Raw genomic sequence first — 17,411 nt, forward strand, 5'->3', positions numbered from 1 at the left:
GTTGGTTTGCAGGTGTCGAAGAAGAAAAAGATTGGGCCGAAGCAGTCTTCTACTATTGTGACGGGTGAGGCTGAGGTTCATGAAGAAGTTACCAGTCCAGTGAACGAAGAGTTTGCCGAGGATGAGGAAATGTCTGATGGGGAAGAACGCACTGATACTTCCCCACCTAATGTCGAGGAAGAGATTGGTGCGGGTTGTGATGGTGTTGTAGTGAGAAATAATACCGCGGTGGTTGACGGCAGTGTTATCGCTGATATGTCTGCTCCTGCTGGTGAGGCTGCGGAAACTCTCCCCACCACTTCTCAAGAGTTCTCCTTTGACAGGATTTATTCCGCAGGGGAACTCTTTGACGATGCTCTCGATTTTCCTGAAGATTTTTCTTTGCTTTCCCCCAATGATGATTGGGATGTGCTCGGGGGTTCTGGTAAGGAAGACGCTGTTGTTCAGAATGAGGGCGCGGATGATCGCAACGCGCATGTTGATGCCGAAACTTGTGCCGATGGGGCAATATCAGCAAAGGGGAAGTATGTGGTTGACTCGCCTGCCGAGGATTTCCCTCATTCGCTGACGTTTGAGGGTGAGGATGCCATAATGGATTGGCTCAAGAAAAAGGGTCTGATGTTTGTCCCCCATCCTGCCCCGGTGGTTGCTGGTGAGAAGGATTCCGATGCTTATACCCGTCGGATGATGGAACTTTCTTCCGAGGCGCGCGTATCTGAGATGTGGGGGAAAAGCTTGAGTGTTCCCGAAGCTACCCTCGTATCGGAGCCTCCCACTTCTGTTGCGGACATGATGGCCATAGCCGATGGGTACCAATATGGTTATCCACAGAAGCGTGTCTTGGAGGTAAGTCTTCGTACATATCTCTTCGTGACAATTGAATCCCTCGGTGTAATAATGTTTGCCGTTTGATGTGTAGATGATGAGGAGTGAGCATTGTAACCATGTGTTGTATCAATTCTTTAGAGCGAAATATTTGAAGCTGGAGGCTAAGCTTCGTCACAGAGAAAAGGAATTATCGGCGGCTGAGGTGGAAATAGAAGAACTGAAGAAAAGCCTTGAAGAGAAAAAAAAAAGGCTGGGTGAAGCGGAGGCTGGTCTTCGTTCAGAGATTGCTGCCGTTCGCGCTGAGTTAGAGCAAACTCACGGCCAAGTTTCAGCTTTCACAGGTTTGGTTCTTTTTCCTCTTTTACCCCCGCAGTTTGTCGTAATTCCTCCATACTACTTAGTTGTTCTGTCTGAGTCTCCCCACCCTATCTCCAGTGGGTGGCATCCCCGAGCTGATATGGCTTCGAAACGAAAGGGCACGGCAAAAATCTCGTATCAAAGAGCTGGTCGAGAAAATTAAGAGCGAAGCCAAAAAGTGGGACGCTCGGGCTGAGGGATGGCGCGCAAGGCATGTTCAAATGGTTGATATGCAAAATCTGTATAATCATGACCGTACTTTGTTCAATGGTACGCTGCTGTGGACACGTGAGAATCTGCGGGAATCCCGTGAGCGCACTTCATTGTTGGAGTATCTTCTGGAAGAGGAATTACGAAAGGCTCGCTCTCTTCCTTTTTCGGGAGTTAAGGAGAGCATGCTGTGTCTTACCAGAGAAATGGACGATGCCAGAGCCGAAGTTGGGGCTCTAAGCAAAGCCCTTGCTGTGTCTCGCGCTGAAATAGCCCGCCAGGCTGAGTCTGAGAGAAATCTCGAAGTCTGTATGTACAAACTTAGCAAAGGGGTATCAGAGATAAACAACGAAGTCAACCACCTTCGTCACATGGATTTGATGAAGCAGGTAGAATTAGATGCCAGTCAATTTACTCTCACCAACCTTCAACTAGATTATACGAAATTATCCGCGGAATATGACCATCTTGATGAAGCGCGAGATGCGGTTGTTAATGAGTATGAAGAGGCTTCGGCTTGTGTCGAAGGTATAACCCTATTTCATCGAGTGTGATTGTGTCTTTTCTGTGCTAACTCCCTTGTGTTGTCTTTTTCATAGCTCGAGGGACAACTCCGTGTTGCAAATGAAAAATTTGAAAAGGCTCAATCTTCCTTAGCGCAGCAGGAAGAACAGACTAATCATTTTAAGAGTTTGGCGGCATCCCGCGAGGAGGCTGTTGGTGCTGCTTCTAAAGAAGTGAATCGTCTATCTTCGTTCTTATCCCAAGTCCACCAGCGGACGACAGTTATTATGCATAAGGCTCGGTGTCAATTGGCTGAGGAGACAAACAAGATGATGGAGAAGATTGAGCTTGGCCTTAAGACCGAGCATGTCCTCGTGAAGAGCTATCCGCGTCGTCCAGTACCTGCCTCCTTGCCTGGCTCCTCGGGACCCTCATTTGGTGGGAGCGTCCCTTCAACTCTTCGGAACAACCCTGCTGATGGGGCGGCATCATCTAAGTAGAGACCGCGGCATCATTAGCCTTCCGTTAGATTTTGCTAGTATTTTGTAAAAAGAATATTTTTGATGTGTATTCCTTGTATTGGCCTTGCCACTTTTTGTAACCAACCTTTATGAAATGGATCATTTTTTTGATATACCTGCAATATCAGTTTGTTGTTTATATTAAGCATTGTGAGGAAGGACACTAAAAACAAAAGAAGAGTTTGTTAAGTGTTTGGGTGCGATACCGAAGGGAGGTACCTTCGTGATCGTCTTGAGACCTGTCACCCCGCTGGCAAACCCTTGGACAGAAGATTCCCAGACGGTGGGGGCCGAGGCAACGTTCTAGGATATGGGGTTAAAATATTTACATACACCCATTCCTCGACCTGTTTCCTTAAGATTGGTTGGGTATCTATTTCTGCTGGGTGCCTTCCCCCTGGTCTTACACTTATGGACACTGATGGGGGAGCCCTGAGAGATTGTAGATTAACTACTTTCCACAATATTGTCGATAGGTTTTGTTTACTTGAATTTTAGAAATCTTGTTTGATTGATAGGTTGAGTCCTGCAATTCCTCGTCCAGAGATAGAAACATGTAGAGCGGTCACGCTGCCTTCTTCTTCTGGTCTTCTTCACGCAGATGCAAAGCTGCGTTGTTCCTATAGGTAATATGGTTTAAGCCACTTAGCATTCCAAGGATGCCGGAGGACCTCACCTTTCAGATTGCGAAGGTAGTAGGAACCGTTTCCCGCAATGTCGTGTATTATAAAAGGTCCTCCCCACGTAGGTGCTAACTTTCCCCATCTCTTTTCTCGTTGATAATGTGGGATTGTTCTCAACACATATTTCCCCTCTACAAAATTTCGAAGCTTTACCTTTTTGTTGTACTCCCTTGCTAGTCTTCGTGGATAATTTTCCATCTTCTGCAATGCTGCTTCCCTTCTTCCTTCTAGATCGTCCAATCTCTCTAACATCATGTCTGTTGTGAGATTTTTCTCCCATGCTTCGGTCTTTGTGGTTGGCATGAGGATCTCTGTTGGGATGACTGCTTCAGCTCCATAAGTGAGGAGAAACGGGTATTCCCCAGTGGCAGATCTTCGTGTTGTTCTGTATGCCCATAAAACATTGTGCAACTGTTCACACCATCGCCCCTTATGTTCGTCTAATTGTTTTTTGAGGATAATGGCGAGGGTCTTGTTAGTGGCTTCCGCATGTCCATTGCTTTGAGGGTATATGGGGGTGGATTTGTTCTTCCTTATTTTGAAAGTATCGAAGAGCATGTCTATGTTTTTCCCCTGTAATTGCTTACCATTATCGGACACGATTTCTGCTGGTATGCCGAACCTGCAAATGATGTTCTGGAATATAAAAGTAGACACATCCACGTCTCTGATCCTGGCTAAGGCTTTAGCTTCCACCCATTTACTGAAGTAGTCCGTGGCTACTATCAAAAATCGTCTTTTCCCTGATCCTCCGACGAAAGGCCCGACGATATCTATGCCCCATTTTGGAAATGGCCACGGGCTATCTATAGAATTTAACATTGTTGCCGGCGCGAGTATCTTTTTGGCGAAGCGCTGACATTCTTCACACCGTCGGGACATTCTTGCGGCATCCTGTATCATTGTGGGCCAGTAATATCCTTGTGTTTTTGCTTTGTCGGCTAGTGATCTCATGCCGCTATGATTCCCTGCGTCACCATAATGGATGTCATTTAGAATTCGATGCCCCTCTTTCCGGGATAAGCAACGTAGTAACGGTCCGATGAAGGATTTCTTGTACAGGATCCCATCCCGAAGATCATATCTTCCTACTTTGGAGAGTATTTTCCTAGCTTGTTTAAGGTCCGCGGGTAGGCTTCCATTTTCGAGAAACGCATGGATCACCATTCTCCAATCATCTTCGTTGATGAAGTCTTCGTCTTGATTTGCTCTTGACAGGATATCTTCTTCGTCAAAATCGTTATGGATGTCTTCTCCTACCTGGTCTTCGATATTTTCTTCCACTGTATCTTGATTGGTAGCGAAGGAGAATTGAGATGCAACCGAAGGCTCTTATACCCTTGTTATTTTAATAGCCTCGACGCTTTTGTCCTTCAGCATGGATGATATATATGCTAGGGCATCCGCGTGCCTGAGATCCCTTCTGCATAAGTGCCGGAACTTGATGTTCGGAATTTGTGATGCCAGTGTTTGGACCAAGGCCATGTAAGCTGAGAGGGTGTCATCGTACACATTCTACTCGAGCCCTATTTACCGTATGACAAGCTGCGAATCACTTGTCAGTCTTACATCGGTTACCCCCATCTCTATTATTACAGGGAGGGCATGTACGACTGCCTCGTATTCGACGATGTTGTTGGTATGCTCTTTGAATTCTAACATGAGTGCATGTACAATCCTTTCTCCGGTTGGGGTGGTGATGACAATGCCTATTCCTGCTCCTTCCTTATTTTTGGAACCATCGACGAAGACTTCCCATTGTCTTTGACTCGCGGGTTCGAGGATATCCATTGGATCCTTGCTTTCTTCCTCGGCTTCTGGTATTCCCTTAATCTCTTCGTCGTTGTCCAGGGGGAGGTCTGCTAAGAAATCCGCCAAAACTTGGGATTTTCGAGAATGTTGAATTTCATGAATGATGTTGAATTGGTCCAGGTGGGTGTTCCACTTGGCTATTCTGCCCACTTTTCCCGCGCTTTTGAGGACTGCTTCCAGTGGTGCTTTGCATGGGACCCGGATGAAGTGAGTTAGGAAGTAGGTTCTCATCTTTTGATTAGCCCATACCAATGCTAGGATAAGTTGTTCGATCTTTGTGTAGTTCCTTTCCGCATAATTGAGGGTCTTACTGACGTAATAGATAGGTTGTTCTATCTTCGTATTGGTTTTGACCAACACTGCGCTAACTGCGTCTTTTGTTGCTGCTATGTATAATGCCAAAACCTCATCAGGATCCGGCTTCTGCAGGATCGGAATTGAAGCTAGGTGTTTTTTGATTTTTTAGAAGGATTCTTCGCATTCTGCAGTCCATTCAAACTTACTCCCTTTTTTGAGAATATTGAAGAAATGTTTGCATTTGTCCTAGGATCGGGCAATAAATCTGCCCAAGGATGCTATGGACCCGTTGAGCTTCTGCACTTCTTTTAAATTCTTCGGGGATGGTATTTCTACTATGGCCTGAATCTTCACTGGGTCTACCTCAATGCCCCTTTTTGTTACCAGATATCCGAGGAATTTCCCCGAGGTGACACCGAAAGTACATTTCTATGGATTCACTTTCATGTGATGTTTCCTCATTGCTTCGAAGATATCTCTCAGATCCTGGTGGTGATTTTTGCGCAGCTTACTTTTGACGAGCATATCGTCAACGTAGACTTCTAAGGTACTACCAATCCATGGCCTGAAGATAGCATCGACCATTCTTTGGTATGTTGCCCCTGCGTTTCGAAGTCCGAAGGGCATTCTAGTGTAGCAATAAAGGCCATGCGGGGTGTAGAACGCTGTGTGTGGCTGATCTTCTTCTTCCATGGCTACTTGGTTGTAGCCAGAATGTCCATCCATGAATGACAGTCCTTCATATCCTTCTACGGCTTCCACCAGCTGATCTATGCTTGGCAGGGGATAGCTGTCCTTTAGACATGCCTTGTTGAGGTTAGTAAAATCGATGCATATCCTAACCCCTCCATTTTTCTTAGGAACGACGACCATGTTGGAGATCCATATAGGGTACTTGACTTCCTTGATGAAACCTGCGTCTAGTAGTTTCCGAAGTTCTTTTTCCACTACCTTATGATACTCCGGTGCAACTTTTCTAATTTTCTGCCTGAACGGGGGCGTGCCTGGTTTGATGCGTAGCTCGTGTTGGATTACTTTCGGGTCAATCCCCGGCATATCTCCTAGTTTCCAGGCGAATACGTCCGCGTATTCTTTAAGTAATTTGGTTAGAGAATCTTCTCTTCTTTCGTCCATTATGGTCCCTACTTTGATCATCTTCGGGTTTTCTTCCGTTCCTATGTTGATTTCTTTTACGGGCTCTACTGGCGTGAACACCGGCTTCGGGTCCCCGAGGACTGGGACGTTCTTTGATTGCTATTTGGTATGTTTCTGTCCTTCGTTGGCTTCTGAAGTATTTGTCTCTGTGTTTAGGACATTATCACCTTTTATCAAACCGCTTCCTGTAGTTTCCTTGAGGAACAGGTCTATGGCCTTCTCTTTCGATGCTTCTTTATTTTTAATTCTTCGGGTTTTTCGCTGCTCTTCTTGTTCGTTGTTGATACGATCCTGAGTGGCTTGACACTCTCTTGCAGAGACCCGATCTCCCTTGATTTCCATTACTCCCTCAGGTGTAGGGAATCTGAGATATTGGTAGTAAGTTGCTGCCACTCCCTTAAGTTTATGTACCCACTTTCTTCCAATAATGGCGTTGTAGGGGGATGGGGCGTCTACCACGCTGAATCATGTTTCTACTTTCATGGGCCATGCGTTCACCTGCAACACGATGTCTCCCAATGGCTTTGTGGGCGCTCCGTTGAACCCGTAGATGGTGTAATAAGAGGTGATCAGCTGTTCATCATGGAGCTTCATCCGTTTGAAGGCATCGTAGAATAGAACATTCACTGAGCTTCCCCCGTCTATGAGGATCTTTTTAAGGTTACATCCAGCCACTGGTAGTGTGAGGACCAGGGGGTCGTTATGGTCTTCCATATCTTCTTCGATATCTTCAGCATCGAATATAATAGGTGAGTCCATCCACTCTTCGTGCTCGTCCACCTCTATCCCATCGATCTTATACAATTCGCAGCGGCCCTCGAACTGCTTCCGTAACCTCTTTCCTATCTGTGCTGTAAGTGAGGGCCCTGCGGCTTCAGAACACGATATGGTGTTGATTGTGCGGTTCCCTTCTGGAAGTTGGACTAACTTGGTTCGTTTGGATCTATCCTCGGCGACATCCTTTCGTATGTAATGTTTGAGCTCGCCAGCATCAATCAATTTTTGGATCATTATTTTGAGGTTTTTACATTTTTCGGTCTGGTGTCCGTTGAAGCAGTGATATTCACAGTAATCTTTAGACTTCTCGGTTCTTGGGGGCTGTTTTCCCTTAAACCATGGCCACTCCAGATTTTCCCTTCCTTTGATCTCTCGCAGGATCCGAGCATAGCTAGCATTGAGCTTCGTGTAAACCTGATCTTCGAATTTTCGGTCGTCTTTTCGTCGTTCATCCCTTCGTTCCTTCATGTCTTCGTGAGGCCGTTCCACTGAGCAATTCCTTTTGGCCCCATTGGTTTGTTCTGCAGAATTGGTACGGTGAGACCTCTGCGGGTACGCCCTCGGTTTTTCACGCTGGATTTCTTCAAGACGAGCGTGCTTTTTCAATAATTATTCGAAGATCTCCCTCTGTCTTAGGCACGCTTCCATGAATCTCAACAAATAGTGGACTCATCCGGTCTAATCCCCACTTGTAGCAGTTGATACTTACCACTGGGTCCACACTTTCTATGGCTTGGCAGATCTTGTGCCATCTGTTAGTGTATTCCCTCGTGGTTTCCTTGTAGCCAATTTCCAGTGAAAAGAGCTTATACATTCCGGTGTTAACAGCCTTGTTGTACATGTAAGTTCTTAAGAACTTTTCTGCGAGTTGGTCGTAGGAGTGGATGGAGTCTGGCGGTAGATTTTCAAACCAAGAAAATGCCGATCCCTTCAGGCTTGATGGGAAGTATCTACAGAGTACGGCGTCGTTCTGACTCCATCTAGCTAAGACACGGTTATAATACCGAATATGTGCAGCGGGATCACTGGATCCGTCATAGCATTCGAATGTCGGGACATGGCACTTCAGTGGAATAGGGGTGTTGGCCAGGCGATGAGTAAGGGGCATGGAGTTAGCCTCTCTCATGACCTCTTCTAACCTTCCCCCGCCTTGTATACTTTTTAATTGCCTGATCTCTGCCATCATTTCATCACGCAGATCTTCCATCGCGCGGTGGTGACCTACGCTATTCTGCTCGTGATAGCCTGACTCTCCGTCGTTATAATCCGGGTCGGATGCGCTACTTCCCTTAGCCGCGTTTCCATTAGCTGCTACGATGACTCTTCGGTCTCGGTTTGGTTCTGGTGCCTTTGAATTTGCTTCATCGAGTTGTTGGCTTCTCTTTGTGCTTAGGGAAATCCGGTCTTTTAAATCCTGGTTTTCTTTGGCCAGCAGAGCTACAACATCTACGTAAACCTTCTGGCTCTTCTTCAATTCTTCGAGCTCGGCCATCAATCGATGTGATTGGTTTGACCCCTGATTGGGAGTCCCAGCTCGTGCTACTACGGCCATGGTGCCGTCTTCTTCTATGGTTTGCACTAAAGGTGAGGGAGGTTCAGCTTCGATTGTCGGCATTTCCAAATCGGGCGGAGTGCCCATCTGCGGTGTTAGAGCCGCCGTCACAGTTTGATTCTACTCGTTTGTTGATGGCATTCCGAAGGTTGGAGGGTGCACGGGTTGGTGTGTTCTAGATTCATCCACCTTTTCTTTTGGTTGGTGAAATTGATTCGCAGCAAAAGTTTTGCTGGCTTCCGCAGCCTTTGGGGCTGTTGCTGCCGTACTATACTTTGTTGCCGCTGCTCTGAGGGCCGCGGCCGCAACGGAGTTAGCGTTCATAGGCGAAGTGATTTCCGCAGTGTCCTGCCTCTGACTGGTTATTTTGGTTTTGTCTCCTTTCTGCTTGCTCCGGGTGATGATCGGGGTTGTCCTTGGTGTTTCCTTTGACGAGGCTTTGGATTTTCCAGCTTCCGGCATCTTTTCCATCGTGGGTCCTTTTGTCGCTTTCTTTCTGCACAAGGGAATTTCAAACAGCGAGAAACAGAAGTGTCCATGCGGATCGGGTTAGTTTACGAAATTCCTTACTCCAAGACAGGGAAAAACTGCCCGAGGGCCACAGAGAATTTTTTTGTTTTTTTTAAAAGCGGGTTCATTGAAGGTAGGCGGAAATGTGAAAGGATCCCCTTGAAAATGCACGTAGATATTTTTGAAAATTTTCAAAAACCCATCGGAAAGACGGGTCCGTACGAGATCTAAAAAATGTAAATCCATGGATCTAAGCAATAAATCTTTTAACCAGTTTAAATTGCTTCGACAGATACTGCCAGAGCTATCGAAGATAACGGGTGTGTTTTTGAATACGGTAAAGTTAACAAAAGATAAATAATGTTAGAGCTAATGAAGTAGAGCAATCATATGCTAATTTAATATGAAATCACAGGATAAGATAAATCTTTTACCGGGACGAAGTCCCTGTTTCTAGCGCCAAATTGTGAACACATAAATCACGCAGGCATCAATATGTTCACAAACAATGTTCGCACTCTAGGTACACACTCACACGGATAATACAATTGTATTGATTCCTTGGCTCAAAACCTTCGGGTTTAGCATAGACTCATCCAATAACATCGCGAGGGGCGTCTACGCAGGGAAAGATAAAGAAAACGAAGTATAAAAATAAAACTCATGGAGCGTTAGGCGAATATAAAGTGCTGAAATGTAAATAAGACTGGGATTTACGTGGTTCAGCACTAAGGCCTACATCCACGGGGTTGTTGTTTCACTATGTACTTGATGGTTACAGAGATAGTCGAGTGACTTTGGAGTTTACATATGTCTGTATATTGTAAAGGACAAACTTACACTCACTATCTTTCTCTCTCCTTCTCTCCCTGATTTTTCCCCATCCCCCACTCTTGGTGGAGAGGGGGTATTTATAGGGTTAGAGCGTGGGACCCATTTCTGAGGGCCGTTGGAACCTTATCTTCTTGTGCTTTGTGTCCATCACGCGGAGGTCTTCGTTCATTGCTTGATCACGCAGAGTCATCCTCGTTCGTTCCACGGGCTGATCGACACGTACACTGCTCAGAGTGTTTAATGCGGGTAGTTGAGGCGCTGCTCGTGTCAGACAAGTGTCTTCTGCCCCTGTCACGTCCATGTCAGTTCACCTTCTCTCCACCGTTGATCTTGGCTTCTTTTGGGGATGAGATAAAGTAACTCTTCGGGAGTTATTTGGTGCTCCGCAGTACACCGTGTTTTCGGTACATCTTAACTTCTGCCCTTAGATTTGTTCGGGCAAGGATCCGACGTCGACGGGATGGGCTTCTTGGCTATGGATGTGTGTCATCATGTTTTGATGACTTTGTCCGCATGCTCTCCACGTATCTTCTTATATACACGTGTTTGATGATGAAATATGTACACACTAAAACAAACAAATTTCTTTAACTATTTTATGTGAAATATAGATCATGTGTACGAGCAAGTAGACCGCCTCACAAATATTATAAGAGCAGTTTTGAGTTCTGCTGCAAGTGTCTTTGATCATTGTCTGCGGATGTAGCAAAAAAGTGAGGAAGAAGAAATGGACACGGTTTAAAATGGATTATTTTGAAGAAAGAAGTTGGGCCTCGTGGGAGATGATACAATAATAATCTGGATTTTATTTCTCCAATTCCCCATGTATTTCACCTACATTCAAAATCCAGAAATTATAAATAAGTCAATAACTTGGGTTAAAGATATAACCAATAGTGATGGGATGAATGTGCACCCCTGGTTTAGTAGGGGTGCACATAGATGCACTCCATAAATTAAGGTTTTCTCCCACTTATACTTCTCCCATAGCCGATTACATAAACCATTAACAACTTGGCGACATTCAATCCTTTTGATTTATACTCAGCTAATCAATTTCATATGTTACATCAGACTAATAATCCCTTGAGAAATATTCACCTAATCTGTCTAATGAGATTAGACACTTTACCCGCTTTACCACTCGTTCGCTTGATTTCACCTCTCTGTCTAATGAAAATTGTGGAAAGTTATTAGAGTTATTTCAACATCTGCAAGAGAAGAAATTTGTGTGCAAAGAAGCCGAACAAATATGAATAATGGTAGAATTGATTCCTCCAGTTTGATTGGTTCATACACTTCGACTTTACAGTAACCATAACAATCTGAGAGTTAGCGTGAAGACTGGTGTTTCAATTTCGCATTATGTTTCCTTCGGTTCAATTGTACAGATCTTAGACCTCCGCTCATTATAGCTAAGTATTCAATGTTCTTAGGAAATCATTAATTTATATGATAGTTTTTTGTTCACATTTATCTTTGTAAAAGTCAGTTGTGTAGTTCTTCATACCATGAATTCATTTTGTAGGATACGATATATGCCAATGATGGATTCCTTTTTTCAATCCAATTATTGGATTGGCATATTTTGATTTCGTTTTCTTCATCATCTTTGATTGTAATTTCCTAATATTTGGTTGTATTCTTGCAGATTTTTGTTATGCATATTGAGAATAGAGCAACCATCTATCTCAGGTAAATACCAAAATGTTCTCTCATAAAGTAATTTTATTTTTATCTACTCTCCTTCAATTGTTGGCCTAAGGGGCTGTTTGGTAACCATTATTTTAATGGATTATCATCCCATAATCCATTATGCAGATTATAATGCATTCTATATGCGTTTGGTAACCATTACAATAATTGCTTATTTTAATCATAATTGAAAAAATCCATTATTTCCATAAACAGAAAAAAGTTGTTTAAAAATTATTATAATCAATTATTTTTTCTTAATAAAATTGAGTTTTGTTTATTCTTCTTTTTTCTATAAACTATCAAGAGAGGGTTAAAAAAACACTAGGAAACTTAGAAAAAAGTTCTAAATCATTATTTTTTCCACTACTTTTAGGGAGCATTTTTTTAAGATAATCAATTATTTGATAAAGGTGTTTGTGAAAATTTATTATAAAAATGATTATACTAAAATCATTTATCTATTTTTGATTATCTATAATCATAAATAGATAATCATAAAGCCTTATAGAAACCATTAACAACACCCTTATGAAATGAAACGTGGGTTTGAACTGCGGAATGTAAGCAACACCATTTTTATCTACTTGACTCCTCGGGTTTGAACTATGGAGTGTAGGATTGAGTCAGTTGTAACAAGGTTGTTACATATCTTTTAACATGGCACCTGTCGAGGGAAAGTCTTATCCTTACATTGATCTGGCTTGATTATTAGTTTAACCCCTATATGTATTATGTATCATGTATTTCCAATGGATCTCTTTCATTCCTAACGTATTTTTTTAGTTCATTTGTTTATTATTGACTCCCTTCTCTCATTGCCATGTTTGTCAGTTTTCCATTCTCAGTGACTTCATTTTCTTATTTACTTTTTGCAGTTACGAAATTGGAGTAAGAGATTACCTAAAACATTCGGTTTTGATGGCGTTGGAACCTGATCAAAAGCAGGTGAGGGATATCTAGAATACATGGCACGGACAACTTTGCCTGCGTAAGTAGTGGTCCAGATTTACTCTCCCAAGAGATAAATCTACGGTAATGGTGCAGATGTCTTTTGTATTTTGAATCCTATGGCTCAAAAGAGAGTGTAAACATGCTCTAAACTTCTGTTCACACACTTAACTCAAAGGTGATGTTTCACTCCCTCTTTGGAACAAACGAAAATCAGTAACAACATGGGGAAGGAGAGATAGAGGAAGAAATAGGAGGAGAAAATCCCTCTCGAGTTTATCCAATACACTGTGTAAATCTGGAAAAGTCAATTTTAGATCTCCGATTGAAGAACCCATGTCTACATCTGAAACAATAAGTCATTTACTATCGTTTTTCCACAGAAGTAAGTTTTTTCCACTTCATTTTTCTGTGTGAAATTGTGACATTTTATGAATATGGTTTTGAAGTTTGAGAGAAGTTATAAAATGGGTCTTGATGATTCTATCCAATTATAGAGAAAAAACTTAGGGTTTTGACCGGTTTGTTCTTCTCTTTTTAAGGGTTTTGTTTCTGACATTTCTCTGTGTATCATATAATTAATCCTGGATTTTCATTCGTGTCTGGCTACATTAATTGCATGCGACTGTTTGAGGTTTGCTTGATCGTTCAATCTGATTTTTAGAGATTCCAATTAGATTTTCATAACCCAGAGTAGTCCAGAGTTAGGCTTAGGAAAAAATCTTTCGTCGAAGAACAGTGTGGTAAGATTGAATTGATAATCTAAATTTGTGTTTGATCCTGACATGATGAATTTTGGTTTGTTTCTTTGTTATAGGTTGTTCGCAATATAGCCTATTTCGTTTAAGCCTGTACATCATGTATTTTTGAGAAGGTTATTGACGTGCTTAGTAAAATGATGCAGTGGGGATTCCCATTTGATGTTATCTTTCTTGCTATCATCTATGGTATGTGAAATAGGAAAGGAATCAAACAAGGGGTTCTCATGTAAGAAAGTTCTTCTTTTTGAAGAAAATGGCAGGATTGATGTTGTCCAGCTGGAAGTTTTTTGCTTTGCAATAAAAATTGAAGTTAAGATAACACACTTATAACAGTTAAACAAGACTCTTTACTGTTTTCCAAGGAGATTAAATTTTAATTTGTTACAGTAAAAAGGGAGTTAGGAAAATGAAGAAAAAGTTCGCTAATGAACCAGATGTGAAAAACCTTGACTAAAAATGCTTAGTTCAATGAGATTGGTATGGTTCTTTTATCTTCAACAACCTTTGTTTGTTGACCATACTTTTTTGTAGATGTATTCATTATTGCGACCATATTTTTTTCCGGATGTAATCATTATCATCGTCATCATCATGGATCTATTTTTTGCTTCTTTCAACATATTTTCGTTCGAGGAACTTAGATTTCAGAATTTTCGATATATATATGTCTGCAACCGAGTATTATTTTGTTTGTTTTTAGTCTTTCGAGATATCAAAATTTATATATATCCATGAATCTTGCAGGTTAGTTTCGATGATAACATTTTCATGATTCAAAGTTGCAGCTGCTAATTTTTTTTCTTTTAAATGTATGACTCATGGTACAAATTGAAGCAGGACATGGTACTCTAGGTGAATCTGAAGCATCGTAAGTTACTAAAGTGTTTACATTTCTTTTTAAGTGGTCTTCATCTGCTTTCATGACAGTTAATCAAATTAAAAATTATATGCGATAAGTTTAATGACAAATGCATAAATGTAACCAAATTTAAATGTATATGTGTCATGTTAGTGTCTAAATGAACTGAAGCTAAGTGCGCCAAGCTGCCGATGATTTCATTGTCAACAGTAACTCAGAGCAAATGCCGTCCAATTTTTTATGTTGTTGTATGTACTTCGTTAGTGACTATAGATTCTTTCCACATTTCCCATTAGTAGTTTACAAATAAACGGTCATATTATTTGCGTGAAAGCACTCAGATGTTTGAAGTGAAGACTTTCCAGTGGATTATAAGTCTCAGAGGTTGTTGGATCTAAAATTCCACCTCTCCTTCAAATCAATACAAACCAGTTTAATTAGTTATCCTTTGGCATCTAATCATCTTTAAGGAAGAAAATAAGGTCATTTCATCTATTTTCCTGTGTTTAATCTGAGTAGTAGCAACCAATATTGAATAATCCCAATATGAATATATTTTTCAGGTTTAGATGATGGCGGCTCAAATTAATTACACACGGCTATAAAGTATGTACATCCACACGTCGAGATATAGGAGTCGCACCAAATCAGCTTTCTTAATTACAGGTATGACTCAATCCTTCGAAAGGACATTTGATTTGCCTGCACAAGATATTAATGAAATCCAAATATGTTGACCCAAGTAAAAACATACAGAACACACCCCCATATTTCTGTGGGGGAAGAATATGCAGAGCCAAGTAGAGAACTGGACACCAAATAAGAGAGGTTAAACATGGCCTGAACTAATCTAAAAAATTACAGTTACGAAGCAAGTGATGGAGATTACGCGCATAAAAGGAATGAGATTACTCCTGCAGTGTATCCTATATGATACATATATATGTTTTATGTGAGCTCTTGAGTGTAATGTGTTGTATGAGTAGGTACTAAAAGTAAGAGGGAAAGTTTCAGGATAGTAATAAAGTTAGGTTCCATTTTGTATTCGGAGAGTATACAGCAAGCACTTACTCTACAAATTCATTCTTATTAAGACGTGGTGACAGTAGCAAGCATTTACTCTACATTGAACTCTTTTTATCTGTCTTATATTTTTATGTCGCATGCGGTGTAACTGATTACCAGTCATTTGGTATTACTTTTAATGCAGACATGTGCATATGCTGACCCGTATTTACAAGACCAAAGATCATGCTTTCATGAAATAAGAGATATTCAGTATTCCAAATTGTCTAGACAAGAAAACTATTTTTACAAAACAACAAATATATATATATATATATTTGTTTACGGTAGATTGATTTTTACCCTAAAATTTTTACATGATTAAAATTTTAGAAACCTATGTCCGGTTTCAATGGCGGGAGAGAACTTTGAGCTCAATAAGAGCACTAAGGTGCGGATACAACGCTTTTTAAGCATTGTTCATCCCCTTTGTTTTTTTAGCTAATTTTAATTTTAACTAAAATTATGGTTCCTGTATCACTCGATGGTACTGGCGATTCTTAGTACTGGTAATTGTTTATGAGTGGGAATATGGTACCGCGCGAGTGATAAAGACGCGAAGAATTTGGAGTAGTGGCTTGACTTACATATATATTCATCTGGCTTCTTAAAATCTTCTTATTTTTGTGTTTGGAATGCTAAGTTACATGATTAAACAATCTGTGTGAAATGCATACAAAAAGAATCAAAATCACTAAGGGTGAAAATATATAATCTACAAACTTTAGTTGCTTCACACCATTTTGGTACAAAAATTATCAAAGCCTATACCATTTTCAATGCATTTGGCACATCATCATTGCTTGATAAAGGAAATAACTTTCTCACTGTTTTTGATTGATGGGTAGCATCATTAGTTGTTGTTGTTTTTTGATCGGCAATATCATTTGTTGTTAGGTTACTTAACTGTTTTATTGATTAATTAATCATGGTTTTGAATTTTTTGATGCAGCGAATAACCTACCTTTGGGATGTCAAGATCATAAAAGATTGCATGGTGAGGAACCTAATTAGATACCTCATGTGGAGCAGAATGTGTTCTCATACTAGGTTGTTCACTGCTGATTCAGTAAGCATCTAGAGGGTAGCGACGATGGTTTATCATTCGTTGACAAGTACGATAGTTGGTTTTGATACAGAAGTTTTTATATTTTTTGAGATCTCAATTATATTTAGCTCCCCCATTTGACAATCCGAATTTTTTTATTTGGTTCTTTTTTTCTTTTTCTTTATTGCCATAATGAAAAGTTGCACATTTGTTATATTGTTTTTCATATATGTTGCAGCTTCAACCCTTCAGTTTTGGGCTAACCCGAGAGCATTTCACCAAATTTAAATTCCAGATTTAGTGTTTGTTACCTGTTTGTAATCTAATATTTGTTAGAATTAATCGTGATTTTTGGTGCTTATTTCTGTTTTACCGATTAAAAATGATGTTACTTACCAATGAGTGCTAATAGGGGTGCCAAAATATTAAGGAGTGTACCAAATTCCATATAAGACAAGGTAAAAAATATTGTGTTTTATATGAAATTTGGTACACTTCCAAATAATTTAGTACCAATTTAGTACCCCTATTAACTTCCAAATAATTTAGTACCAATTTAGTACCCTATTAACAACGTCCGTGCAACATTTTAGGTATAATGCAATGACTAATGATATTGTGTACATTATGTGGAAGCATGATTTGACAAAAAAATATTAAAAGGAAAACAAGTTACGTCGCTAAATCACAAAGTAAAGAAAACGCCCGTGCCATTACGGCACGGGTTAAGCCCTAGTTACTGTATACAGTGCGGAAGAGTGATTAATAATGAAAACGTGGGGTTACCAAAATACACCACTAACTTTTTTTCAGGAAACCTGTATGAACTAAACTCAAATATAATTCCGAGAGTTCAACTTAAAGAATCTTAATGAGGAAAGATATCAAGAGCTTATATTCTTTTTCTCACAATCAGAATGTTACAGAGACTAGTCTGTGAACCTGGTTATACCGTGAGAGTACCTGGACGATTCCAAAGATCAATATCCAAG

At 40.9% G+C, this 17,411-nt stretch overlaps 1 long non-coding RNA gene across 3 annotated transcripts; it reads left to right on the top strand.

Annotated features, from left to right (window-relative positions):
• The first annotated feature begins 11,270 nt into the window (after positions 1–11,270).
• On the top strand, positions 11,271–16,645 carry LOC113341828. Of its 3 annotated transcripts, XR_003356161.1 has the most exons (6): positions 11,271–11,735; positions 12,614–13,071; positions 13,504–13,924; positions 14,192–14,315; positions 14,870–14,972; positions 16,324–16,645. It is a non-coding gene; the product is annotated as an uncharacterized LOC113341828 (long non-coding RNA). The 3 variants fall into 3 exon arrangements; XR_003356160.1 differs by lacking the exon at positions 13,504–13,924 and having other exon boundaries at positions 11,275–11,735; XR_003356162.1 differs by lacking the exon at positions 13,504–13,924 and having other exon boundaries at positions 11,276–11,735; positions 14,285–14,315.
• Positions 16,646–17,411: the final 766 nt, after the last annotated feature.

Source organism: Papaver somniferum, unplaced genomic scaffold (genome assembly GCF_003573695.1).
Source record: "Papaver somniferum cultivar HN1 unplaced genomic scaffold, ASM357369v1 unplaced-scaffold_32, whole genome shotgun sequence".
Taxonomy (NCBI): domain Eukaryota; kingdom Viridiplantae; phylum Streptophyta; class Magnoliopsida; order Ranunculales; family Papaveraceae; genus Papaver; species Papaver somniferum.